The sequence below is a fragment of the Chaetodon auriga genome, chromosome 16 (genome assembly GCF_051107435.1).
Source record: "Chaetodon auriga isolate fChaAug3 chromosome 16, fChaAug3.hap1, whole genome shotgun sequence".
Lineage (NCBI taxonomy): Eukaryota > Metazoa > Chordata > Actinopteri > Chaetodontiformes > Chaetodontidae > Chaetodon > Chaetodon auriga.
In genome coordinates this window covers 8936785-8946936 of record NC_135089.1, presented here as the reverse complement: position 1 = coordinate 8946936, position 10152 = coordinate 8936785, and positions in this window count along the sequence as shown.

Here is a 10152-nt window from a genome sequence, read left to right as displayed (position 1 = left end):
CTATGCAGCACCAGCTGCAGCTTTGTTAATGGTGTGGTCCACTTATGGCATTAGGACCACACCACGAGCTACAAGCTTTGTTACTGTCTGTTTCAGCTGCTTCTCTGTGTTCTTATCTGCTCTTAAAGTGACACACATGGACTCAAATACAATGACCAACTGAGTGTAAGCACTAAAAGGGCATTTTGATAATATTTGGAAGTTATAAACACCGTGTTATCCTCACATGGACCAAACTGTACTTTTATTTTGATGAGATTTAAAGTAGCAGCGATTACTTCCCAACTGCAAATTCCAGTTTAAGAATGTATGAGCAAGAAATCCCAATTAGGGCTTTGAAGAGTGTTGATGTGATAGAGACCGGACAATGTAAGCAGCACCGAGGCCAGAAAACATTTTTTTAAAGCTGCTGGCATAAACCTGTAAACACTAAGGAACCCCAGTTGTAAGCAGCCAGTCTAACTCTTGTGATCCCAAAGTTAACCCTGTCAGTGAAAATGTTCAGACACCTAAACATTGAGACACATGGAGAGAAAGACAACGAGAGGCCAGAGAAATATCCGCTCTGAGTACAGGCCCCTGGGTTCAAATGGGGTTAAAAGGCTCCCCTAAACATCTGCGTAGTGCAAATATTGACAGTGTAGTCTCATCTAACGACCTGGTCCATGTCTGATCTCACAGGCTGAGGAGCCCAAACAGCTGCTCTGTGATCGCTTCATTTCTTGTCCTGAGCAAATCCAGACCAGTCCAGATGTACTAAGAACCATATCGCTAATGATTACCCAGACTGCCCTCAGCAGAGATGGGAGATTTAAGGGTATGTATTACAAAAGGAAAGCTACAGAGGATGCACATCATATTAGTTCATCAGGCATCACATGAGAGCAATCTGAATTTAATGAGAAGCAAGAAACAATATCTTCTCCCATTATATCTTTTCAATAGATAATGATATTATTATGTCTGGGGAGGGACATTATTTAATTATCTGAATAATGCAATTTCAGTTCAACCACTGTGTTAGTGGGCAACAAGTGTAATTTTAAACATTTGAGCAAATTAACATGAAATATAAGATCAAGACGATGATGTGTGAGGCCGTTGTGTAACTCAATCAGTTTCACATTTCACGTAACAATTCGAATCTGTTACTGAAGTGATTAAAAGTTAAGTAAGTTTATGATCCACCATTCGTCTGGAGCTCCTTGGAGAAAAGATTTGTTGAAAACCACCGCTTTGCCCCGGAGATGTGTCTTTCTGCTTCTTTGGAAAACAACACACTTTCTATTATGCAGCTTGTGTCAAAACAACAGTTAACTGAGACAAGTCAGCTTAATTCAAACGTCTCTAAGAGCCTCTTGTTCAATTGCTCATTGATGGTGTCGAGCAGAGAGAGTGCCCCAGGCCCACATGAGGCGGTGAACCCTATAAATGTGTTTTGGAAAAGTCTGATCTGATGAGTGAATTGTGGTTAAGCAAGAAAACACTTAAACACTTAAAATATGCCTCTCCCAAAAACAGGCGCACCCTCTGCACAGCTGGCATCATGTGCCTCATAACTCCCTGATATGTGGTTTATTCTCCATGTATAAACATCTATTATTAAGAAAAAAATAAAACTAAAAGTGCAGAGATAGAAATGGGCAGTATAAGTTGATTATATCTAATCAGAAACACTATCCTGCATGCAAAGCTTGATTGCTTCAATTCTTCAAGAGTGTCGGACTTCAAACAGAATTTGCATTCTTTGGATATTTCGCAAAGCCTCAAGTGGCAATGGCAAACAATGGCGATCATTAGCCGTATCAAAAAGAGCACCGACTAATGAACCAGTTAACCTTTCAACCTGCACAAACAGGGCTCCTGATTGGCCGATGAAGTCAAGCATGAAGCCCTGGGTCACCTCCATCAAACCGGGATAGCAGAGCTCTGAGGACAATCATCCGTCTTCCTCTGTTCTGTTCTCTTTTTTTGTTAAAAAGTCTGCATTTAGGGCAAGCGTTTGCATTCTTTCACAGAGCTCTATGCTGCATGCATGGCACAATCATGCTTAATCCCAAATGTAAATTACATCTCTCCAAAAGTGAGTAGGCTGATGGACCGAAGAGATACTTTTGTATTGTCTGATGGCTAAACATGGACAGATCCACATTCTTTTCATGGTTTTCTGATATCTGCGAACTTGGCTGGAGATAATCTCTGTAAGTGCTTCCTCTTTAGCAAGTAGCAGGAATTGATGACTGTCAGAGCCTTGACCCTTTTGCTACTTCCCATTGATTCATCCAAGAAAAATAAGCCTGCCTCTCTGCGCTGTCTGTACAGTTCAGATACGCATCAAAATCTCCATGAATTCACCTCTTTGCTGAGTAAGAATGAGGGCACTCAGCGAAAAAATAAATATGTTAAACACACGGTCTGAAATAGCTCTAGTGGATATCCTGCTGTCTTTGACAGCAGTAACGAGCACTTTCACAGCTCCATTGGCACCTCGATTGTGCATATGCACTGTAACGAGACTTTTCCATCTACGGCTGTCAAGGCGTCAAGGAGGCTTTTGACAGCTCCAAAGTTCACACCATGTTCGTTTTTGCCAAGTTCACCCCCCTCTGACATATGACCGTTGGTGGAGCAAACATCAACACTAAACTTCTGGGTCATAAAAAGCAGAATTCATGGGAGGTAGCTCTAGATTAGCCTGGGGTGAGATGTGGATTTGTTTGCTGCAAAGCCGGCGGTGGAGGCCAGCAGTCAAGGGTTGATATGGCCTTAAAGCTGTTAATCATCCCAGTGAAGCACAATGACTGGTAAGCATTTAATAAGTCACCATGTGTCATGTTACACACTGCATTTTCTTTAAAGATTTGTTAACAGGGGAAAGCATCACGTGGGACTTTGATATACAATATGACGTGAAAAGTGGCCACAGCAAAAGTACATGCACATAAATATACATGAAGAACAACTCAGCGCTGCAAAACATATCGATGAGAGCAGGCATTTCTTTCCTGAGTGCCACCTCAATCAGAGAGGCGCATCGATTCTCAATGTGTGATAGGTGAACTATGCAAGGGCAGGACTGTAAGTCACACGTTCCTACCTCTGCCCCCTATTTCCCGCTTGCACAACAAGCATCATAAATCTGCTCTGACCATAAAAGTCAACATGTACTGAGTCACTAACACATTGATTTGCACCTTATTCTTATCCTGACAATTACGAATATGAGCTTAACATAGACTCTCAAACCTCTCATAAATGTTTTTTATAAACTTACAATCAAAAACAAGAAGCGTGCCCTTGTTAGCTGTACCGGAATCTTGCATGCAAACACAAATACACCACCAGTTGCCCCATTTAATGTCCAGTGTGTGTTTGTGTGGCTACTGCCCAGCCAGATGTCCAGACCACAGCGGCCTCATGCTAAGCCCGTGAGGGTTCACGGGCCCTATTCAACCGCTGCTGAAGACGAGTGGTGAGTGGAGCTGACCAACCCTGACGGCTGTGGCTCACCAAAGTCTGTCAGATCTCGGTGCAGCCTGCTAAAGTCACTGTGGGGCAGGATGTTGCAGGATGTCTGTTGTGGTGCAACCTTAAGTTAATTCAGTGACATGGCGATATAGAGCACCAGAAATGTTCTCACCAAGGTTCTTTTGTTAGCGCACCAGGAAGGTAAGTTGTTGCAAATCCTCTCCAAGTTTATACCATTGATTTTGGAGATGTTTTATCAGTCGAAGCAATGTGTAAATTCCGCTAGAGGGCTGTTTGATTTTCAATTATTCAACAAAAACTTGAGGAAAAACTTCCTGACCCCCCCCCCACTCCACTTAAAAATATGTTTTGCTTGTTACTGCTTCACTCGGATGTTTGACCTTCGCTGTGCAGAATGATGTATGTGCTGAGCTTGACACTGGAAGATTGTTTTCACATTTATCTGCTGAGGGGGGAAACTTTCAGTGACACCTCAAAGGTCCAGTGTGTCAGATTCGGTAGCTTCTAACACTGAAGTTGCAGATTGCAACTAAAACGTGAGAAATGTGAAAGGCTCTCTCTAGAGACAGTGTTTGGTTTGTCCATTCTGGGCTACTGTAGAAACACGGCAGACTCCGAGGAAGAGGACCCACTCCCTCTGTAGAAATAAAGAGCTCACTCTCAGGTAACAAAAACACAGCGATTCTTCTTTTCACATGATTACACATAAAAGAAAACATATTCAAGAATACTTTATTCCTTTTCTGCCACATTCTGCTAATAGATCCGTGTAAATCTTACACACCGGACCTTTAAATCTGAGTTCAGCACATGCAAGTATGAGCAGGATTATGTGACATTATAACTAGCGTGGAAGCTAATCCTCGTCCAATAGTTATGTAAGTGCAATGTGAATGGAGCAAAAATATTTTTAACAAGATTATTGAACTTTTTTCTGCAGAAAATCCAAACAATTATGCTATTTTATATGGTGTAAAACATGCATGGATCTTTAACCAAATTAAATTACATTCTTGAATTTGTAACTCTCATTGGAAATGATGGAAAAATTTATGTTTGTTGTACAAAATCCTACAACTTTCTATGATAACATATTGCATCAGTTTCTGATTCACGCCCTATACAATATCTCTCATGATGTACCGTGTGAACTCCGGGCTGTGGCTGAACTTTGACATGGATTTGTGTTGGGTACTGGGATAACCAGTGATGAGGACGACGGCAGCACAGCCATGTCAGCTATTATACTGCCTTCACTTTAAATTAGGCAATCGGTGGTGCACACTTGCTTCCTGTCTTAAGAAGCTTTTCGAAAGATTAATTGCTTCAGACCAAGCTCTCACAATGTAGGTCAGATATTGAGCTTTATTTCAGTCTGTTCATTATTTGCAGGAGAGAGAGAGCAGAAGAGAAGAGAAGAGAAGAGAAGAGAAGAGAAGAGAAGAGAAGAGAAGAGAAGAGAAGAGAAGAGAGAAAGCCCTTTCAAAGAAGCCAAGTGCCTCTGAACCTTCTGAGCTATAGTCATGATGTCTCTGGGTGGAAGTTGAGTTCTTGATGAGCTAAAAGCGATTTTTCAAAGTCTGTAGGGCATGAAGCCATCTTTAAAGCTGACAGGTCTTTGATCCTGCGGTTTGCCATGATTTGTTTCTGATTAATGTGGAATTTGGTCCTTTCATTCATGTGGATACGTCCCCTCCTGTCAACACACACACACACAACGCACGCGCACACGCATGCACTCATCTTCAGCCCTAACTGTGCTTCAGCACAGTCGCACAGCGCTGACAGACCAAACGCGAGAGACGCCAGCATACAGCTGACTCCAAAAAAACTGCATCCCAGCACTGCAGGGAACACAGCCTGTTTTCCTCTGGTTTGAGAACAAGGAAAGAAAAATGTCACCCCGAAGGCCAAATGTTAGAGAATTAAAAAAAACACAGGGAAAGAATTTGCTAAATAACGGATTACTAACTATCATACTACTGGAAAGTGGCTCCACTGAGAATTTACTGCACACTGTTTAATGCACTGCAGTGACAGCCAGGACCGCGGCAAACAGAGGATGCTCCAGGTGCAAACATGAATAGAACATTACCTTTCATTTTATTTCCTTTTAGACATAAAACACACGCTTACAGGGCCGAGAGAAAATAAAAATTGTCACCACTTAAACTCCTTATATCCCCTTAACCACAGCAGACTGTTTGAACTGCATGCCCTCTCTGTATGGAAGTGGAAACTCGCTTTAACACAGCATTCCTGCTTCTAACCTTAAAGTGGCATCCATCAGTGTTCCTACTGCTTGTCCTGGTCAGTGTTATGGTGGAGGAAAAAAGAGCACACAGCTTCTTCCAGTTACTCCTCAGGCCCTTTCAGGCCAGCTGGGAGATTAAAGCTGGATTTGTAGTTGGCATGTATGTGAAAAAGAAAGCGAGAGGTCATGTATGATGTATTGCACTCCATGCTGTACCCCTAAACTGAAAAACAAGTCCACTTCTAATGCCTTCAGCAGTCTCCAGGCAGGTGGTTATGCTTACAACATCTCCAAAAAAAAAAACACTTGAGGTCCATACCACCTCAGCTGGCTCCGCTCAGTGTGGAGGAAAAGAAGGAGAGGGTGTTTTCCTTTTTTCCTGCAGATAAACCTCATCTAAACATGTCCGGTTGAAACAGCTACTCTCCCTCATCAGCCTTGGAGGCTGTGGTCCTCAATGTGAAGGTCATGGTCCAATTAAACCAAAGCCAGCTCATGTGCAAGTGGCAAAGACGTCACGCTAGAACACCAAACACTGCTCACAACCCTGCTTGTGATAAGGTACAGCGTCACTGGAGGATTGTCAATTGTAAAGGATATCTTCTCTCAAGAGTCCTTCCAAAACCGGTTTAATGAGTAAATTAGAGAAAATTGATGTCAAAGTTAGCTTACAATCATGAAACTCAATTATTTTGAATAATGAGTCAGATAAAACAGCCACATGCAGCCTATTCTCTGAATATAATACAGTCATTATAATGATAAAAGTAACCGTAACACTGCAGAAATAATTGAATTAGTCTGCCTTGTCTCTCCTAATATAGAGAAACTCCCAGTCCTCTGAGTTATGGGTCACTGGTTGGTGGAAATGCTTTACCAAGTGACCAGAGAGCAACGCAAACTGTTTAACTGTGTTAGTAACTGGATAGAGCGGGGATAGTGACCCCGTGCTGCAAATGTGGGATGACATCCATTTGCAAGGGTGTGTGTGTATATGTGTGTGTGTTTAAACAATGAGGACATGAGTTACAAAGCTGAACCACACCACCCACATTATAATCCCTCCCACCCTTTCCTCTGTGTGCGCTGACAAAGGTTGCAGCCGTGTCCAAGTCAGGAGAGTCGGCGCTGGGCAGGGAGCAGGATCGAGCGGGTGGTCGTCTGCAAGCTCGCTCTATAAAACATCTCTGTGCATGAGGTGAGGAAATATCCTTGGCCTTGTGCTAAAAAGGTTTCTGTTGAATCTAATAAGTTACCCAACTATTTGCTTTTCTTCTCCATCCTTGAGGTGCCATGCTGTAATCCTTTAAATCTCGTCACTGTAACAATGCAACACAAGTTATGGCTTCTTGTCAATCACTAATGACTGCCTTAGTTTTAGTGATTTATTCATATGTGTGATGGATTTATGCTCCCTCAAGATCTAAATTACAGTAAGTGGAGAAAGAGTTCAGACAAGGAATGGTAATGAAGTCACATTTACGCACAGAAAGACATCCAATAGGCTGGGCACGTAGCAAATGAAGTCTCAAAGACTTGCATTTAAAGGTGAATTTGGAGTGAGATAGTTGAACCTTCCACGCACAGATACTGCAGAGAGTGAGAATGACAAAAACTACTGGCAGTGCATGTTGAAAAAGGTTGGCATTGAAGATAATGTAAGGTTTCGAAGCAACCTTTTGAACAGAAGTTTTCAGTTCTTTATGTCCTAGAACATGTCTGAAACACCATCACTTTGCTTGTGATGAGTGTATTTCACTTTTGCACGTTCCAGAGGGTTAAACGGACAAAACAATGACAAACTGAGTGCCAATGCAAATTATAGCAGGGCTGGTTTATGTGGAGCCCACAAGCCAAAGTTGACCCACCACAAGTTTTGCTTTGGCCTGCCAGATGTTTCTATTGACAAAAAAAAAAAAAAAAAAAAAAAAAAAAAAGATTAGAAATCACTTTTTAAGCACTTTTATTTTTATGAGGTAAAATGCTCTTTAAAAATTCTCCTTAGGCCCTGCAAAGGAAAAGGTTTGGGCACCCCTGCTTTTGAGAGAGGGCATCAATAATGCTGATGGAAAAGATAACATTTATTGTTCAAGGTAAACACAATACTTTTGAAGAACTATGTCTACGTAATATGCAATGAAATCCCTTTATTTTGTCAAATATGCTGATTTTGCTAATCTAATGGATGGAGAATAACCTGAATGAGAGAGCAGATGGTTGAGTGTTTGGGGGAACCGTGTTTATTTATGTATTTATTTATTCATTTATTGTAATGGTTTTCTTTTCTTTTGCTCCTGTTGGTGTTGCTGCTTGCATGATTGGTAGCATAGTCTCTCTGACCGCTCGTACAGGCTCTGACAGTGCAGAAACTGGAGGGATTTGATTGAAACAGACCTTGATGGGTCTGGAGCCTCACCTTCTCAAACTAGCACAGCGGCACTCAGCACCCGTGCTGACACACATGTAACACTCACTCAGTGAAAAGATAAATAGATGGTGACAGAAAACAATGGAACAAAGGCAGTTTCTGATAGATAGATAGGCGGGATGACCCAGACAAAGATCCATTTTGCATTAAAGGCTGAAATTAATTCCATACAGTGACAAGATCCGGAGAATGGAGGCATCACTTTGAGTACGTCATCAAGGATGAACCAGTGACTGACAAATCTGCAGGGCTCCGAAGATCCTGAAGATGTTAATAACACTGGGAAAACAATCCAGCAGCACCCATGGTTGATATTATGCAGAGTTTCTATGTCATGTTCCAGTGACTGTGTGTGAAGCTACAACAGAGCAGCTTCATTGTGCCGCAAGGACGGAAAGAGAGAGGATCAGAGGAGCTACCATAATAGTTCCTCCACATAACTGTGACCAGCTGGTGTACACCCACAGAATGGAAAAACTGGGCTCTGGGGTTCAGCCTGTTGTCTCACAATTTGACTTAATGGAAGTCATCAAAGGGAAGAGCAGCGGAGAGTAAGGTTTTGAATGAATTACAGGATAATTGCTGAGGCTTTTAGATGTGGTACGATGCAGGACAGGCTTGGATATGGAGGGGAAGAGGAAGAGGAGTGGGAGGATGCCGGGGTAGATTCCTGGTAGTTTGGTGGAGCTTGACTTGGGATAAATTCTTTGGCAGAGCCACTGTTTGGCTAAATTAATGATTAGAGTTTGTTTGGTGGCGTGCAGATGAACCATCAGCATCTGTGTTTCCCTCCTATCATCTCACATGTTTTACTTTGCAGCCTGCGTCGAGTTGGAGCAACAACTCCTTGTCTCAAAAGAGCGAATATAGCGGCGGAAAAAGAAATGAGAGCTTGTCATCTCAGTGACAATGAGTGACGGCACTTCCCTGATACCATGGCAACACAAGGAATTTTACTCAATAGAGCCCATGACGAATGAGGACCTTGATGCTCACTGCTCTCTAACTGAGGACAGCAGGGGAAGGGAGATCAAGGACAGAACTCATTCAGCTCAGGAACGTTTCACAAGGTTTATAAAAGAAAAGAAATTTGATAGCAAGAGTGGATTCTCATTGGGAATCAATTTGAGGCTCGCTATTATGAATCATCACAACAATTTAGGGGTTGGAAGTGTGAAGAGCGGCAAATTTCCTTTAAAGATGCAGTCACTGATTCTAATCCGCCACACCGTTAGTCAAATTCAGCAAATATCTCTTCACAGTGGGCCAGCTGGCTGTTCTGTGTGCGTGTTGAAAATAAATCAGGTGTTCATGCACAGCCCTGGCTCTCCTAAATGGGAAAGAGAGCCGCTCAGACAGAGTCACACAACCCTATACCAGCCAATCAGCAACCTGTTGCAGCCTCTTCCATGTCTTCATCCAGGAGCAACAGAGCTACACCAGTGAGTAAGATAGATAGATGAACGTAAATAACATCTGAGACATTACCTTGCCAACTTGCTATTAAAATATTTTACTTGTTACAGCAGACCTCACATTCTTTACCTTGGAATTTTCACCCGTGTAACATTACTTATTGCGGCTAACTTACGGTCGGTCTGGATTCCTCTGACTCCACCTTTAACCTGTTTTAGCACTTAATGCTCTGTGAGGAGTGTGTTGGCGTTGCAATGTATTGAGACGTTTTCCGACCATAAATACTGTAGCACTGCGCTGGTGTTGCCACAGGTATCGAAAGGGAAAAATCAAGGACGATCCAGGGAGTTGACCCAAGTATTCATTCAATTATTCAATTCAATCAGGAAAATGGAAAAAACAGATCAAGATTTCAGGTTTGCATCGCTCGGCCTACCGCAGCTGAAATTTCAGGACGCTTCTGGTGAGACCAATAATGATCATAATATAAGATGCAGGCTATCTGTCATCATTGGTGAACCTCGAGGGAGGATTAGTATCTGTTATTTACAGTAATTTACCCCAG